Below are 18,649 nucleotides of genomic sequence, written 5' to 3' on the forward strand. Positions count from 1 at the left end.
TTCAGTCTCATTGAATTTAATTCTTTTCTGGGATCAGCTATGGAGAAAGCAGGCACCAAAGACAAAGTCTTTCTCCTAGGACAGTGGGCCACTTCTCAGTAAATTATAATCATAGAATACCCTGAGTTGGAAGGGACCCTCAAGGATCATCCAAGTCCAACTCCTGGCCCTGGACAGGACAACCCTAATTCATTCAGCTGTTCACCTCAACATTTTCCCCAAATCAAAAAGTGAGCAAGAAAAACATTTTAAAAACCAACTTAAAAATACAGGTATCAAACCACAATGTGAAATTCAGTGAAGTACAGAGAGGAACACACACGAACAGATCTGAAACTCACTGCTAAATATCACACAGATTCCAAGGGAAGGATTTAGTCAGCCCTAGAAGTTAGGATTGGCTTCAGTTTGGCACTGAAGTATCAAGTCAGATTTGCAATGAGTTCAAAGAATTTTTATACAAAACCATAAATTGGTTATGTTTGTGAAGCAGGCAGTGTCGGCAGGACCTTGTGTGGAGGCTTTAAGGAAATATCAAACCACAAATACAAACTACTTCTCCAGACAGGGTGAACCTGTGAAAGCCACAGAAACAAGAAATGCTTTAGGAAAAGACCTTGTTTGTACAAATCCCCAGGTTTCACAGGCACATCTCCCTCTGCTACTCCAGCAGCACCATCCCAGCACTGAATCCACCTGGGCTGGAACGAGTCCTTCGAAACACCCAACAAGAAACCTTACAGTAGGGTTTTTATTTTTAATTTTTAAAAGCATTCCTCAATCTTTTCCACAGGTCAGACCAGGGGAAGAACTTTGACCAGAAAAACTTCCCACAAACTCCCTGATGGATGTTGGGTTTTAATTCAGCAGTGTCCTGAGTAACGCTTCTTACTCTGGAACTTTCTTACTCCTTCCTTTCCTCAAAAAGACTCTAGGTTTTTTCTTTCTCCTCCTTTATAAATCACTCATGCAAGAATTCTGTGCCCATCTGCACTAAAGTAAGACTCTATTTCAGTCTAATACTAATTCAGTATACTTTAGTCTAATAACGGTTTGTCTAGACAAGAAAAAGAAACTTATTAAAAATTCTCTTCAAAATAGCACAAATATTGATGTCCAAACTCTACTCATGACACAACCCAAAAGTTTCAACAATGAAAGACTCTTTAAAGCAAATGGAGAGAAAACACTGGATCTATCCAAGGTTACACCAAAGCAAAGCCAACACTAAGAAGAGTGTTCACTAGGACTGAACAAGGGAATGATGGAGTGCACACTTCTCCATGTAGGACGGAGGGCTGTGGATCCATGAGGAAGCTGGACACCCTGGAACCTCCAAAGGCTACACCAGCACCAGCTCCACAACCCAAATATCTCATCCATGCCTCTACTGTACCTTGAAAGGGACGTTCATTCACCTCTTCACCTCCCTGACGCGACGGCCAAAACTTTTTCTGGTTAATACCAAACCAGGAGGATGAGGAGCACACAATCAATCCTTGTTAAGGCTGATGATTATTCTCAATGCACCCTAGAAGAGAGCAACGCCCAGTGAGTGGCTTGTGCCAAGGTCAAACAGCCTTTTTCTGCCCCAAATGCTTGTGTTCTGTTGTGGATGACTGGGATTGTCCCATTAAATTGAGATTGTCCCAGCCATTATTGTAGTCCCCATATAAAATAAGTTTACCCCAGCCATTATTGTAGTCCCCATATAAAATAAGTTTATCCAAGTATTCCAAGCTGAGATGGAGGAAAACCAGCTTGCAGAAGACAGGGAGATGGTCAAGGAGAAGCCTGAAGACTACAGCTCATATTTCAGGGAATAACCCAAGTTTACACGGCCTGTTAATAGAGCAGCAATTAATTAACAACAAAAACGAGTCTTGAATTGTTCTGTTTTGCAGAGAAGACAGCAAAGAACACACACCACTTGGCCTGAAGCTGGAAAGATCTCCTTTTCTGCAAGATTTTACATCAAGATCTAGACTGCAGCCTTAAAACGCCCTTATTTTTGGAGAGGAAAGTGAAAGTTTGTGGGCAGGAGCCAGGCCAGCACCAGTGGAAAGAGAGGACAAACCTCTGGACAGCACAAACCCTTCTGGAGGCCTGGAACAGGGGAAGGTGCCTTCAAAGGCTCCTCTGCTCATGAAAACAGCCCCAAGGTGGAATTAGGAATGTATCAGTTAAAGCATCTACAGGAGTGAGAGTGGCTCCTCTGGAGCTGTGGGTACGCCGGCAAGGAGGAGAGGAAAACAATATTCCATCAGGCTGGGGGAAAGACTACTGAATTATTCCCTTGGCAACCAGCTTCACGGGACCTGGTTCTCTCCTCAGTTATTCATATTTGGCTCCTTGGTTACTCTGTAGGACTCCTCCAGTTTTAGATCTCATTTTCAAGTTGGTTACATCTTCCACATGCTGTGCAAAGCACAAACAGGCAAGGTGCATTTTTTAAGGTGAGTCTGAAACAGCTGAAAGCACCTGTACCGTGGGAACATCTGACAAAATCCAACGGAGCAATAGAAAAGCTGATGCTCTTTGTTCTAATGCTTTATTAGGGCATTAAAGCCTCACACAGAATGAGCACCCAAACCACCCACCCACGGCAAAAGCAGCAGGAGAACCAATACCTATGAGCTCCAGTTTCCAGGTATTCCTTAGGCATTTTGGTGAAGGTGATGGAGACTGCCAGGCTAGAGAGCACCATGAAAAAACCAATATCCTCACATCCAACATCCCTGGAAGTGTCCAAGGCCAGGCTGGATGGGGACTGGAACAATCTGGCTTAGTTGAAGGTGTCCCTGCCACTCGTCTTGGAATGAAACCATCTCAAAGGTCCCTTCCAACCCAACCATTCTGTGTTTCTATGGATTTATTTTAAATTGGAGAAAGGAGATGCTTTCTGCAGGCACAGGGAAGGAGCAGCAGAGCATCTGCTCCCTGGTGGTGCAGCAGTGCTCCCTGGACACCCACTCCACCGCTCTGCATTCCCTGAGAAATAACCCAGCCTGCTCAGGGCAATGTGGATTCCCAATCCGGCTCTGCAGCAAAACAGGCTCCCTCTAATTATCCCTCAGCCTGATGACATTTGAATGGTGGAACAGAAGCATGTCAGAGACACAAAATGAGAGAGTGTGAAAACAAGCCTGTCTCCTTTCTCTGTTCACACCGCAGGTCCCAAGCACAGGGACTCGCTCCTGCCTGAGTCATTCCCAGCAACGCTTCCCAACCACAGAGAATTCCCACACAGGAGGCTTTTTTTTGCAAAATTATTTAAAAATGAGAGGGCAGCGAGAGCGACTCTGGGACTGGAAGGAGCAACAGTGTGATGAGAAGGATCAGTCATGCCTATGGAGCCTTATTAGAAGTAATTTATATGCAAGTAAAACAAATATCCCCCCCCACTTTTCCAGGAAAACGCCGAATTCCATACTGATTTACACGCTTTCCAATCTCATTGACTTCAGAGGGATTGCCTACAGTAGGAATCACCAGGCTGTGGCCTCCCAGCAATAGAGTAATCCTTTCATATTCCCCCTTCCCAAAGCCCCATCATCGGAGCAGGTGCTGCAGCTCAGGCCCCACGAGCCGAGTTCCAGCCCTGCGGCGACACTTCTCCTCTTCCTGCAAAAACCTGGGAAGGGGGGGAAAGGGAAATAAAAGTCTGATGATGGAAATGCCTCATGGAGCGTGGCTGAGCTGGGGGAGAGAGGCCCAAACCCTCCTTCCACCTAATTAAATCCAGATCCAAAAGCTGTTCTGATCTGAGTGCATTAACTATTTTTGTTAGGAAGGGCAGGGATAAATTAACTCCTAACTCTGGCCCTAATCTTTTTTTCATTGTTGTTTAAATTCTCCCACTTCCTACCATTTCAGCATTTCCTTGTGATAAAGAGGAGCTCTGACCTGCTGGCTCATCTGCCCCGTTTCTCCATGGCATCTGGGCAGATGCTCCCTCCAGCCAAGCTCTTAAAAATCATAGGACCTGCTTCTGCATTACAAACATCGGTGCAAAAGGCAACTGCTGACCCCATTCTTTTGTCACAGCTGTTATTTACACCACCAGTAGCACGTTGGAGAGACGATAATAAATGTTTAATGGTCCAGTAAACACCAAGGGCTTTATCTCTAGCCCACTTCCAAGCCTGATCAAATATAATAATCCTTTGTATGTCTGTCTGCCACTTCCCTGGCTTCCTATGGGATGGGAAGAGATGGACAGGGCTGATCAATATTCAGACATGATAAATATAGAGAAAAGGGGTTTAGTTATAGGGACATAAATGCTTTCCCTGCTTCCATATCAATTCTTTGCTCCCAGAAAGTCAAGACTATCCACCAACTTTTGTTGGACCTCAACTTCTATACAATACAGAAATGCAGGCAGCATGTGCCTCTAAGATTCAATGCAGCAGTTATAAATAACAACAATATTACACAGAGGAAGTGGGGAATATGTGGAAGGAAGTTGAGAGAAGAATCATCCACTTACAGACTGGGCAGATAAACCACTTCCTCAGATCTGAAATGGAAAATCTATTCCTCCTCCAATTATAGCTGTGGGTCCATTACTCAATATTCCCTCCCCATGCAAGTCTTATCTCACAGAGCCTCATCTCTCCCAGATGACACTGTAAATGAGTCATTTGACACATTAAAGTGAAGCAGTTAGGGTTTTATTATGCTATTACACATTGCCATCGTGACAAGCTTCCCTAAAGACTTGATCCTAAATCACAGTCCAGTTCTGGAGCTCTGGTCTGGGAAACTGATCCTAAGTCACATTCCAATTCTGGTTTGGGAAACTGGTCCTAAATCACATTCCAGTTCTGGTTTGGGAAATTGGTCCTAAATCACATTCCAGTTCTGGTCTGGGAAATTGGTCCTAAATCACAGTCCAGTTCTGGTTTGGGAAACTGATCCTAAATCACAGTCCAGTTCTGGTTTGAGAAACTGGTCCTAAATCACAGTCCGTTTCTGGTCTGAGAAACTGGTCCTAAATCACAGTCCGTTTCTGGTTTGGGAAGCTCACAGAAACCCAGAGATAAACACATGATAAAAAGCCACCTGGACTCTGCAGGTGAGATCTCCCCCATACAGGGTTGCACTTATTCAATACACAGGCTCCAGGACCCAGACCTGTTCCATAGCTCTCCAAACCATGTTCAAGGTTTGATTTCTTTCCTCCAGCCTCCAAAAGAGCCCCAAAATCAAGTCCTGGCACTGGTGAGGTCTTCTGATACAGCCAAAGCCACCTGATTCCACCAACACCAGCACTTCTTGGCTCAGATGATGGGAGAGACCTGCTTCCCAGTTTGATCTGGTCAAACTGGAGGGTCTTCTAAGGCTGATCCATGCAGAAGATGAGGGATCAGGGCAGGATTATGTAAACTAAGGCTCCAGGCCAAAATAAAGGAGCCTGGAGGCAGGGCTGTCAGCAGGGCGTAGCTCAGCTGTGCCTCCACCACGCACCAGCCCTTCCCTCCCTCCCTCCCTGGGACATTTTCACTCAGCGTGGCCAGGAGACTCTTGCAGAGGGTGTTTGAAACTCCCAGAGCTGCCAAAAATGTCCAATTAAAGCCCAGTGAGAGCTCATCATAAATGCACCCCAGTGAACTGCAGCCCTGCTCGGCTGCCTTTCTGGGTGAACCCAAAAATTGTGAAAGCAAAGACCTCCCAGCAATTACACCCAAAAGGTTTCCTGTCTCTGCACAAATCTTTGTTTGCTTTGGGTTTTAGTGGTAGATGGGAACACAGACTACAACTTGTGGGAGATAGGTTACTGCTGCTAAAGCAAAGAGCTTTTTTCCTTCCCACCCCCACCCCCCCCAAACAGACAGAGCATTAAAAATGCTGCTCTGAAACAGCTTGGTCCTGCATTCACAGATGGCAGCAAAAATTAGCATTATTTATCAGTGGCTTTAGTCACTTTTTAAAAGAAAAGAAGATAAAGGAAGACATGCACCTGAATTAAGATTCCTTGCCCTTTCTTTTGCAACTAATACTTTAAAATGCACCAGGGAAAGGACATTTTGTAGAGATTTAGGAAACCACACTTAAAAAAAACCCCACCAAACATTTATCCAAGAAGGAGAATGAAAACAAGCAGAACAATAAGAGTCACGGAAGTTTGCTCTGAGGAGACAGCTGGGAAGGTGAAAGGAGGAAGCAAGCAAAGAAAACACATAGCATAAAGATAGAAATTAATCCAAAACAGCAGGATAAGAATTATTAAGCCATTTTACATTCTTACAGCAAAGGAGATGTGATCACACAGTGCTGTTCGGTGCCAAATGTAGCTGCATGTGTGCACGAGTCACACCCCTGCAGAGGGCTCAGCCCAGCCCTGCATCTCCTGAGGACCTTGAGCTGTGGCTCAGAATCAGTGGTGGAGGTGAGAAGAAGCTTCTGGAGATTTTCTGGTCCAACTCCCTGCTCAGCAGGGTCACACAGAGCCAGCTGCCCATGACTGTAGACAGATAAATGCTGAATATTCCCAAAGATGGAGAATCCACAACATCCCTGGGCAATTTGTATCAGCACCTGGTGACCTCCAGAGCCAAAAGGTGCTCCCTGATGTTCAGAGGGACCCTCCTGTGGTCAGTGTGTGCCCACAGCCCCTTGTCCTGTCCCTGGCCAGCACTGCCAAGAGCGTGGCTCTGTGCTCTCTGCACCCTCCCTGCAGGTGTTGATGGACAGGGATGAGGCCCCCAGAGCCTTCTCCTCTCCAGGCTGAGCATCCCAGCTCTCCCAGCCCTTGCTGGGAGCAGAGATGCTCCAGCCCCCGCCCTGGGCTCTCCCCAGTCTGTCCTTGTCCCTCTTGTGCTGGGGAGGCAGAGCTGGACCCAGTGCTGCAGGTGTGGCCTCAGCAGTGCTGAGCAGAGGGGCAGGATTCCCTCCCTGGACCTGCTGGAAGTGTTTTGTCTCACACAGCCCAGGCCACCACTGTCCTTTTTGGGCACTTTGCTCCCTCAGGGTGAATTTGATGTCCAGCAGGACACCCAGGTCCTTTCCTGTCCAGCTCCTTCCCAGCTGGGTGGGCCCAGCACAAATTTGTGAGGAATTCACCTCAGGGTGAATTTGATGTCCAGCAGGACACCCAGGTCCTTTCCTGCCCAGCTCCTTCCCAGCTGGGTGGGCCCAGCACAAATTTGTGAGGAATTGCAGGGAAACAGCAAATGCAGGAAAGAAAAACACTTGTAGGCCTCTACAAAAAAAAAAATCTGCTGTCAGGCAGGGAAGCTCATCACCAAAGAGCTTAGTTCAGACGAAGGACAAATAAAAAAAGGCACAGAGAGCATCATATGATAAATAGGCATCATTTTCTCCAGCAGTGAAGCCTGTCCTCACTGCAAGAACTTGCCATTTCCTCCCAGCACAAATGGATTACTCATGGACAGAGAAGTTGGGAACAAAATTAACTCTTGGAGCTCAGCGTGTCCCAAGAGATGAGCTCAATCCCAGTCTGCTCCTTCCTCCACAGCACACAGACCAGGAGCCTGATGGCCTCTGATTGCTTCCATCACCACAATAATTACTTTAATTTTTAGCTTCTTGATTTTGGCAGAGGCTCTCTTAAAAGCCGAAGGAAAAACAATTAAGTGCGAGAATTAAGTGAAATAAGGTGCCAACAGGGTTTGGTGTCTGTCCCTCTTCCCTTAAGTGGGGTGGAAGATTAAGTGCTCAGCACATGGGCTCCTGAGAAAGCCTCCAAAGGGAGGCACCCTCAGAAGAGATCCAAAAAGCCTTTTTCTTAATAGAAACCATCTAGAACTTGCCAAAAAAAACCCGAAATCCTGCAGGACTGGCGGGATGGAGCCTTGGCTTCAGCTCCCACGTGGGCTTAGCAGTACAAATCTACATCCCACACCCCAGGGAATGCAACCCAAAGTCTATTCTGTCCTTCCTGTGGTGCTGAGCAGCCAAAATGAGAGTCACTCCTCCAGAAAGTACAGAATGAGCTGATTTATGGACTTACCAAAGAGGGAAGTTCTGATCCTGAGGGAAGTCCTCTTTCTCAGGGTTTTCATGTGTTTTACATTAATTATTTATTAGACCTGAGGAATCCACGATGCTGAGCAGAGGGACAGGACACAATTCCTCCCCTTTCATGTTATCACCTGCTCAGGTTTGAGTGGCAAGGAGGGGTTTCAGCACCTCTGCTCCACACAGCCAGACAGTGCTGCAGGTTTCTCACCAGGGATCAAAGCAATGGGAACCCAACACCTCCACCAGCAGCAGCTCCCAGTGTTGGCTGCCCAACGAGCCCAGAACCCTGGGATCACAGTCCTCATCCTAATTTATTTTTTTAAAAGAATATAGTCATCAAAAATTGTCTCTTGCTCGAAGGCTAACAGCTGCATGACAGCCACATTCCAAGTTTTCTACTCATTCATGAATTCAAAAGCCAGGCTGAGCAGATGCACCATTAAGTCCAGTTTCCTTATTTTTGACAACACATGTAATTATCCCCAACTTCAGAGACACAAGCTACTCCTGGAGAAGTGACTTGTCAAACAAGGAGATGACAGAGGCAGCAACAGGAGCCCACTCACCCTGCCACTGGTCTCATGTCTCACAAAATAATTGCCTTCCCACCCAGAACTAAAGGTTACAACTACAGACAGAATGAGTCAAGCCGGAAAGACATATTTAAAAAATGGGGAAAAGATGGAACAAAAGAAGTTTTATGAAAACACACTGGCATGTGTAGGACAGGAGGGAGACCATTTCTGCATTGCACCTTGTTTGCTCATGCTTTGTCTCAGCTGCCAACCACAAATGAAATACCTCAGTTAAAACTTTGCTCATCTGGTACCTTTAATACTTACTCAGTCACTAGAAACTGAACATCTGTTTTGCTTTGAGGCTTTCAGCAGTGACTCAATGTTATCTGCAGTGTCGGACTGCTGAAGATGAGTATTCCTGAGGTTTTTTCCCCCCTCCATCCCACTCCTAGCAACAGGGCTTCTCGCTTTGGGGAGGATCAGCTGACAAAGTTGGGTTATAAAATCGTTAAAGCTTGACATGAGCTGATGAGGAAGCACAGGGCACAGAGAAATTTCATCCTCAGCTGGAAACAACCCAGCTGAGATCTCCACCAGCGTGTACCTGGGTCCCACAGCTCCCTGGGATCGATACACCTTTGGCTCCCAGGCTCTGGAGAAGCAGCAACCTCCTGCTGTGTTTACAGCCAGCTCGATAAACACAACACAATTAAAATCCCTCCAGCAACCTCTCAGTGTGTGCATCCCTCCCCCCCGGGGCTGTGAGCAATCCCAAAGCTTTATCTGGGATTTAACCTCCGCTGGCTCCGGGCACTGCAGAGAGCTCAGCATCACCTCTGCATCAGCAGAGAAGTTCCCCAGGTGGAGGAGTAGCTCCGGGAAGAGGATGCAGCAGCAGGAAATATCCCAGCACCCAGGGACCCAATTAACTCGCTGGTAGAACACACCAGCATCCTATTAGCAGGGTACACGCTGTGCCTGCACAAAGGCATGCCACGCCTGGGAAAAGGACTTCAAGGATAACATATTCTGAGTGTGTGTGTGCCAGGGAAGAGCCTGGATATGGTCATCATTTAGTGCTGCTGTAAGAGAAGGGATCTGGGCAGTATCCAAGCCAGCCCATTGTTAAAAGTCATTTCCCTGCCATGAGCGCAGGGATGATCCTGCTGCTCCTTCAGTGACTGGGAATTTTCCCTGGAAGGGCATCAGACAAAGCAAATCCATAGGTCTTCCCTTCACCTCGCCAAATGGTGGCCATAAAACAGACCCAGGTGTCAGAAAGGATACTCAGGTTGGCTTTATAGGGTTTTAGAGAATCACAGAATATCCACAGCTCAAAGGGACCCACCCAGGGATGACCGAATCCAACTCCTGTTTCACCATCTCCCACCTCAGAGATGGGCACACACACAATCACCCAGGCCCTAAAGGACCTCCAAGATAACTGAGTCCAATCTGTGACCTGTCACCACCCTGTCAACCAGATCAGAGCACTGAGTGCCACTTCCAGTCTTTCCTTAAGCACCTCCAAGGATAGGGACTCCATCACATCCCTAGGCAGTCCAGTTTAGTGTTTTAACACCTTTTTCTATGAGGAATTTCCTCCTAATGACCAACCTGAACCTCCACTGGGACCAGCTTGAGACTATAAGGGGTTCACTCAAAGGGTTTTATGACCCACTTCACCCTTACATACAGATAAAGGGCACTAATATTGAGGATTCAGATGTTAACCTGCTGGGAGATAAAGGTTCAAAGGGAAAGCTGAGAAAAATCCCTACTCCTGGCTCCTACCCCAGCACTTGAAAAGCCTTCTCCCTCTTTCAGTAAAATTTTAAAACTGAGTGTGCACAGGGACAGGCTGACACTGTCCCATCAGGCACAACAGATCCCATCTGAGATCTGCTTAATTCAGTATCTCCAACAGCGATCAGCAGCAGGTCTAGGAAGCAAGGTTGGACCCACACCAGTCTGTACCATTTTCTCCCCAGAACACTTCCCACTCTTCAGCTCGGACTGTTTCTACCCAGGGATCTTTATACTTGCCTTCCACCAGTTTATCCAGTCACCCTCCTGATCCATGTCAGTTTTTAAGCATCCTACAGAAATTAGCAGCCATAGCTTTCCCAGAGAAGCTGTGGCTGCCCCTGGATCCCTGGAAGTGCCCAAGGCCAAGCTGGATGGGGCTTGGAACAACCTGGGATAGTGGAAGGTGTCCCTGCCCATAGCAGGGTTTGGGACAAGTTGATTTTTAAGGTCCCTTCCAACCCAAACCACTCTGTGGTTCTGTGATTAACACATGTGGAAATTCTTACAAACGCTGACAGTACACAGGGGGAAGATGTGCTACCAGGACAGCACCATCAACTCCCAAAATTCTGATCCCCAGAGCTCACAGAACTCCTCTGAGACCTCTCCCCAAAGTTTTTACAGTGCTAACACACCACAGTGAACAAGTGCTGCCATGCACCTCTCAGGGATCCAAACTGGGCTCCTCATCAGAGGCTCTGCGGGCAGCGAAGCAGCAGAACTGGTTTGGAGAGGAGAAAAGGAAGGAAAACACAGATGACTCTGATAACATGTCTAATTAATAAAGCATGAACGAGACGGGCTGGTTCAGGCTGCGTGTCCCATCTGCTTCAGCTTCTGTCAGGATGGTTCCCATCCCCAAAAGCATCAGTTTCCATGCAGATATTCACACATGCCTACAAGACAAAGATGTGCCTTCAGCACCCCAGCACACAAGCTCTGCTCTGGCATTCCTGCACATCCCTGAGCTCCTTTCTTTAGGAAAAAGGGATGAACAATAAAAAATACGAGTGCCCAGCATGCAAAGCGTAGTTTGGGACATCAAGGCCATATCCCAGAGACCAAACACTAGAGTTTGGTATGAGTTTGCCATAACTTCATGGTCATTAATTCTCTGTGACCTAACCTACCATTAAAGCTTTACCCCAAAATAGTTAATGTGTATTGTTCTGCTCCACTTTGAGCAACTCTGCAATCAAGCTGTGTGAATTTCTACAGTGTAAATGCTGATTTATAAAGATTTATTTGAGGACCTGATAGCTCCCTAAGGCCAGCAGCTAGAGTTATGATTCTGGAAGTTGAGATTCCGACAAGGTCTCGATGTCTGCACCTTTCTGGTCCTCCTTTTGAAAAAAATAAGCAGAGAAGACACACACAGTAGTTTGAAACATCCAGACACTCTCACAAATGTGCACCCAGGCCCTAAAAGCTTCAACAAAAGAAAAAAGAGAGAAACAAAAGGGAGCAACAGGAAACTGGTGGTAAGTGGTGCTGATAGTCTTGTGCTGTCCGAGGACAGGCTGACTCATTCTCCCCAGTTAAAAACCCAAACAACACCAACACCAGCCAGCCTGCTGGAGGTGGGAATTCATGGCTTTTTCAGGTTTCATGGCTATGGGTAGATTTAACAAAAATGGAAAGCTTTCAGAGAGGGTAAATCCTTCAGTGGCAGAGAGGAAGTTATAGTCAGTTCTGTATAAGCTCCTCCTGTATCACTTCATTTATGGCCACACCAGATGCTGGCACCTGCTCCTGAAAAACCAGCAAGAGTCAGGCCCTGAAAAGATAATCTGTTCCATTCTTTTTTAGAAAATGGGACTGAATAAGCAACGTTCTGTTGGGAAAGTCCACACCACACCTTTGATGACACAGAAGAAAGAAACCAGCCTGGCATTCCAGCCAGCCAAACGGAGAACAGCAAGGATTTATTAGAGGAAAACCTTGAGGAACTTAAATGCAAACAAGCTCATCTCCACCTGGGATGCCAAGATGCTTCCACTGCCTTCATACTCAGGAGCTGTGAATATCACAAAGATCTGATCTGCACTTGAGGAAGGACCAGGAGGATGTGCCATGGCAGAAGCATCCCTTGCTCAAGCCACCGGGCTCCAAATGTGACTTCCTTCAACACTGCTACATCCAACCCCTGTAGCTTGCTCCAGCACAACTCCTGTCTCCACACACTTCAAAATCCAAGAGCAATAAACAGTGGGGAGCTACTGCTTGTAAATCAGTTGCCACATCGAGGACGGTCACATATTGCAATGTTAGAGGAACAAGACGGCGATGGCGAAACCCTACAGCAGAGATTTGTTCTCCACACTCAGAAATAAATGCAGACAGCTCATGTGGGTGGCTGGAACTTCATCCCAAGAAAGCCAACCAACACAGGAAGCCTTAGTTTCACTGGAATAGTCAAGATTTCAGGCAAACTACTTAAAAGCAAGCAGTTCTCCTCAGGAAATGGACAATGAGTTGCTGGCAGCATCCTGGAAGCCTTTCCTCTGACAAAGAGCTGGTTACTGAGGAAGGCAGCTAACTCAGGTACAGGCACAAAATAAAAGGCAGAAGTTGAACTGGAACTTGCTGACTAAGCTGAGCTGGGTCAGGGGGGCAGGGGAGATCCGGGCAGCAGCCAGTGCTCTGGAATAGGCACGATAACAAGTTTCCACGGGAGCATGCTGCTTTAAAGTCAGCTGTATGAGATCATCTTGTCCCCTTGAGTACGTTGTTTCCTAATATTTTGCCCAGACCAATCACAAATGGCAAAAGCAATGGCTGGGTCTGTTGGTTTGGGGTTGGTTTTTTTTTTTTTTGGACTACCCTTGAGTCCTCGCAGAGCCTGTGGAGGATGAGAATTGTAGACCCTGTTCTGTCTTTCACATTACAAATGCAATTACCTCTGCAGCCTGATTGCAGCATCCCCTGTCAGAGCGATTCTGCAAGAGGCTGAAAGAACAGCTTGCCTTTCAAAGGGAGTTAGGGACGTTCCTGCGAGTCCTTCCGTGCCCTCTGGTCATGTGCTGGTGAAATTTAAGCAAAGCATGTGCAGTCCCAAGGGAAGAGCATCCCTTGGAGAGAGCTGTTCTTACAGCCTTCAAAAAAAAGGATGTGATGAAATGTCCTTGCAAAGTACAAAATTTCCTGGGCAAAAATCCGATTCCTCTTGCTTTTCAATCCTCTTACCCACTGTGGGAATCCAGGGCTTCCCTCTGGCTGCCCTTGGACCCTGGCAGGGGTCAGGAACCCCCCTGGACAGAGCCCCCAGAGACACTGGCTGTTATCTCTGTCCATGGAAAAGAGTTTGCAATCTTACAGCATGAATTACCAGCTCTGAGTGTTTGATATAAGTAATAATTAAGTGTGGCACAGGTGCAAAAGTAAAATTTTAGGATTCTGGATAAGGGGTCCAAAGGGGACAAGATGGAGGAAATTGGGTGTGCCTTGTCCTTTTTCTCCTTCTTCATGCCCTCCATGTCTCACTGTGGTGTTGGCATTTTTCTGTTGGTTCAGGCTGGGGACACACTGTCCAAGGTAGGTGACAGATATTGGCACGTTATTGTAAATGCAGCCCAGGGAGTTTCTGGTATTTAATGTTTGTCACATCCCACTGAGGGCAGAGCCCCACACGCTGCCCTGCAGGACAGAGCTGGGCAGGGCAGCAGAACATGTGAGAGATAAACAGAATAAACAACCTGGAAACCAGCACAGACCAATTATGGCTTCTGCTTTGGCAGCGGGGCTGACAGACAGAGACTTTCTACAATCTCGGGATCATCAATACCACAGATTCTGACAACCCAGATGATGAAGAAAAAAATTCACTGTAAGATGATTTTGAGATAGAAGGGACAGTTTGGAGATGGGCAGGCTTGTCCTACCTAGGTGCAAGAGGTAACATTAAGGTCAGTTGGACTCCTCTTTCTAAAGGCAGCAAGCATCTTGGATTTGTCTCTTGGATAACTGCAAGTGGAAATTAGCACTACAAGCTAGAAACATCTGGAGATAGGGTGTTAAACAAGATAGTGTTGGTGGGCCACATCTGGCTCCCACATTTTCCTTTCAGCCTAACCAGAGGCAGGAGTCAGGCACACAGGGCACCAAATGGAACTGGAAATTCTGTGCTGGATGATCTCACAGCCCACTGCCACCAGGTGACAGCTCCCTTTTCCTCACCTCCCACCCCAAGCACTCCTAGAACCACCCGTGCCAGGCTCTGTGTCAGCCACAGTGGGACACAGCTCGTTTGCCAACCTGCCAAAACGCTGGCCAGGCCAGGGTGCCGCGCCAGAACACGGCGTTCACGCCAAGGTAAGCAAGCTGAGCTGCCTTACTCACCACCAGACGTGGTCCAACACGTGCAGAAAGGAGGGAACAGAAAAATCAGCTCTCCAAAACAACACCAGCTCCATCTTACATCAGCTCACCCCTGCCATGAAACAACTTGTCAGCTCTTTGCACCTTCGTTTCTTTTCGGGATCAGGCCAGCATCACTCCCTGCTCAGCCAGGGACTAATGGAGGGGCCAGTGCTGCCACAGGGAACACCCAACTTGGATAAGACAGGGCTTGACCCCCTCAATTATTAAGCAGGAAATGGGAATTTTAAGTGCAGATGTTAATGGTGAAAGAGGCACAGCTGACACTAGGGTGAAAGGAAGGTTGGAAGACAAGATTGAAAGAGTTTGGATTGGATATTGGGCAGAAATTATTCCCTGTAAGGGTGGTAAGTATTGGCACAGGTTGTCCAGGCTGTTCCATGCCTGGAAGTGCCCAAGGCTAGGCTGAATGGGGTTTGAAGCAATCTGGTCTAGTGGAAGTTGTCACTGCTTGTGGCAGGGTGTTGGAATGGGATGGTCTTTAAAGGTCCCTTCTAACCCAAACCATTCAGGGATTCTGTGACTAAACCACTGAGTCCAGCTCACAGCACTTGAAATCAGAGATCACAAGGTTTCACAGATTATTATTAAAGATGGAAGTCCCTGCAGGATGTTTTATTCTAGGAAAAAATTCAAGTGTTGCTACACAGCCCTACAGTGGGCTGAACGAGCCCCATTTTAAGGGAACAAATCCCTTTTGGGCCAAGCAATAGGGAACTGGAGTGGGAAGTGGTCAGCATCACTAGGCACATCAGACCTTTTCTCCAAGCATGAGACTTCAGGCTTAGAGCATCTCAAAAGCCAGCATTTCTCAACAATTGTGGAAGCACTGACTCCTCCTTTTATTTCACAGCTATCCCCTTTTCCCTGGGGACAGCAGGCAGCCTGGTGTGACACAATGGGAATAACCCCAGCCCTTCATCAGGCACCAAATCTGGGAGCAAGGCAGGCTTTGATAAATGGGAGGAGAGTGGCCCATGAAGAAAGGTTCATGGAAGAGAGCTCACAGAAGACAGGAATATTAAATTTTCAACTCTGCAGCCAGGAAACCCTTAACAAACAGACATCTTTGCACTCAGAGCTGTTAAAAAACAACCCTACCCAGAGGAAAGAAAAATAACAGATGTGAGAATTAAGTGGGCAAGTGTTTGGTGTAAGTGTGATTTTGTCCACAAAGACCATTTAGGGGACAGGTTTTCAAAAGCAGAGGGTGTTTGTGGCTTTATGGCCAGGTTGAATGTGGGCTTGGAGCAACCTGGACTAGTGGAAGGTGTCCCTGCTGGTTGGAATGGATGCTCTTTAAGGTCTTTCCAACCCAAACCATTCCATGAGCAGCAGAAACACTTGGGAGCTCTCTGGCATGAAGCTCCCAAGGTGCCTGTTCAACATCACTGGGCTCTGACAAAATCCAGTACAGACAAGAAGGTTTTTCTCAAGTCATCATCTTTTTGTTGCTTCCAAAATTGAGACCTGCACGAGCTCAGTGCCTCCATCTGGCACATCTGCAGTGCTGGAGCTCAGAATGCTGCAGTTCTGTGTGCCAGGGCACGGGGGAGAGAAGGGAGGGTTTGGCAGCTGAAGGCCAAGAGGGAAGGAAGAGATAATCCAAAATGTAAGTAATGCATTTAGCTCCAGAATAGGATGGACCAAAATTGCTCCCAAAAATAAATTCAAGTGGCTCTTAGTAGCAAGAACAGATTTAACCACCACATTTATTTTCAGTTCTTCTCCACCAAACCATCATTCCCAATGTTCCCCAGGCCTCTGGTTTCTCTTTGGAGATATATCCAAGTAGCTCTGCAACCTGGGCATAGCTCAGAGCATATCTGGGGTCAGATCCAGGATGGAGATGACTGAGAATGTCTGAGGGAGAATGTAGTTCAAATGCTTTGAAAGCTTTGGAGTGTTTTAGTCAATGTTTTGACTGTTTCAAAGTAAAATCATGGCACAGCTTGTAAAATATATATGAAGTAAAACCATCAGCAACGAGAAAAAATTATTCTAACATAACATCCAACACCACAGTTTGACAGGGTCATTTGGAACTGCACATCAAGTGCACACAGGCAAATTTGGGTAGCCAGAGATGCTTCAGAACTGGCTGAAAAGCCACAGGAGGGTCACTGCAAGAGCTTCTTACAGGAATGACACAAAATACCATCCTGTCTTTGGCTAAAGCCACTGTCACCTGAGAGCTGGCCCACGGAGGGAACTTGGTAGCCCAAGTCCAAAGGTGGGTTTGTGCCACCTGTCAGAGACCTCCCAAGCCTTGACATAGGATTGGTTCTCCAAAAATCCCACCAAAATTCATGAATCCAGTGAAACTCTGAATCTCCCCAGGGCAGAGCCTGCAGGACCTTAAATAAGGATTTCAATAAGGACAGGGAGAGACACGGAGGCCTGAGCTCTGCATTCCAGGTGCTCCCTTGGGAAGTGGTCACAGCATCCCAAAGGAGCTGAGCTGCCATTTGTCACCTCCACAGCAAAACAATCCTCCTGGAAATGCCCTGTGCCAACAGCCCAGTCCTGCCAGAGAAGACAAGGAATGCTTGAAGAGGTCAGCAACAATTCCTGTAACAGGAAAAAAAGTGGAAGTGGGAATCCTGTTCCTATCCCTGGGTTTGGGATCTGATGGCAGCACTGGGAGCCTGCCTGAAATCCCATTCTGGAGGGGGCATGGAATGCACTGCCATGACCATCCAAGGGGCTGGAAGCAGCTGAAGTGGCACAGAAAATGTTGGATGTGGGATGGGACAGTGACAGCCATGATGGGTGTGGCAGAGGTGACCTTTCCATGCTGGATTGAAAAGCCAGGAAAACAGCCGTGTGCTCTACCACCATACCTTTCATTAGTTAATTACTGACATTTCTGCAATTCCACTGCCTGAATGAAGCAGCAGGGGAGGGAGAATTCAATAACAAATATAAAGCAGCAATCTCAGCTGGGCAGTGATACCTTCTCTGGTACAGCTGGGTGGAATTTCAGGGTTTCAGGAACTCAAATTCCTTTAAATCCATGCCACTTTTCTTGGCCTGTGGGGCACTGAACAGCCCAAAATGAAATCCCCCTGCACACACACAGCGTCAGGAATTTCCTAAGAGGATGAATTCTTAAAAGCTTCAAAACACAATTTTAAAGTTTGTCTCCCAAACTGAGCCAAATTGTAGCTGGTGAGGTTTGCACCCTTCAAACACAAGAGAAGCTGTGGCTGCCCCTGGATCCCTGAAAGTGTCCAAGGCCAGGTTGGACACAGCTTGGAGCAACCTGGGATGGTGGAAGGTGTCCCTGCCCATGGCAGGGGTTGGAACCAGATGATCTTTAGGGTCCCTTCCAACTCAAACCATTGCATGATTCAGTAATTCTATGAAACTCTGGCATTCTGGGCAGCAAAAGGCAGGAACTTGTTTTGTGCAGCAGAGACAGTTTAATCTGATTAAACTCCAAGACTGGTGTTCTAGCCTGCTGTGCTGCCCAGAGGCTGCTGTCATGTCATCTCCAGTGAAGCCACAGTCACCAAGGCAGACCCCACCTCCCAAGGACCTCTTTCCACAGCAGCTAAACACACTTATCTCCAAAGACCCCACACTGGGAGCTCTGAAACCATCCTACAAAATAAAACCATTCCAAACAACCCGTGCCAAAGCAGCTGAGCAAGTATTGAGCAACTGCAAAGTTCCTGGCTTCCTAAAGACACTCATGATCTTGCAGTAACTTCCAAAAAACCCAGTGAATGGGTCAATTCCTGGGTTTGGATGTGGGGGAGCTCAGTTTTCCTGGCACTGCTGAGGCTGCCTGGCTGTCCAGGAGCCGTGGCTGAAGTTTCCAGCCAGTTATCATCAGACCTGGTGTGGCTCATCCCTGAAGCACTTTTTCCCCTCAGGACTTTCCACCTCTCCCATCCACTTGTGTACAGAGTTCCTCGTTCTCTGTTCACCAGTCAAACATGAGAAATTGT

The 18,649-nt window shown here is 47.2% G+C and overlaps 1 protein-coding gene across 5 annotated transcripts in view; it reads right to left on the minus strand.

Annotated features, from left to right (window-relative positions):
* Window positions 1-18,649, minus strand: part of PTPRA (protein tyrosine phosphatase receptor type A) — a 119,739-nt gene that overhangs the window by 89,951 nt on the left and 11,139 nt on the right. For 3 of the 5 annotated variants that reach the window (XM_077782689.2, XM_077782693.2, XM_077782692.2), the window contains exon 2: window positions 1,397-1,531. The exons of the other annotated variants lie outside the window; for them this stretch is intronic. The gene's annotated coding sequence lies outside the window, so the exon portion shown is untranslated. The remainder of the gene's footprint in view (window positions 1-1,396; window positions 1,532-18,649) is intronic. 5 annotated transcript variants of the gene reach the window in all.

The sequence above is a fragment of the Lonchura striata genome, chromosome 4 (assembly GCF_050655825.1).
Source record: "Lonchura striata isolate lonStrDom1 chromosome 4, ASM5065582v1, whole genome shotgun sequence".
Taxonomy (NCBI): domain Eukaryota; kingdom Metazoa; phylum Chordata; class Aves; order Passeriformes; family Estrildidae; genus Lonchura; species Lonchura striata.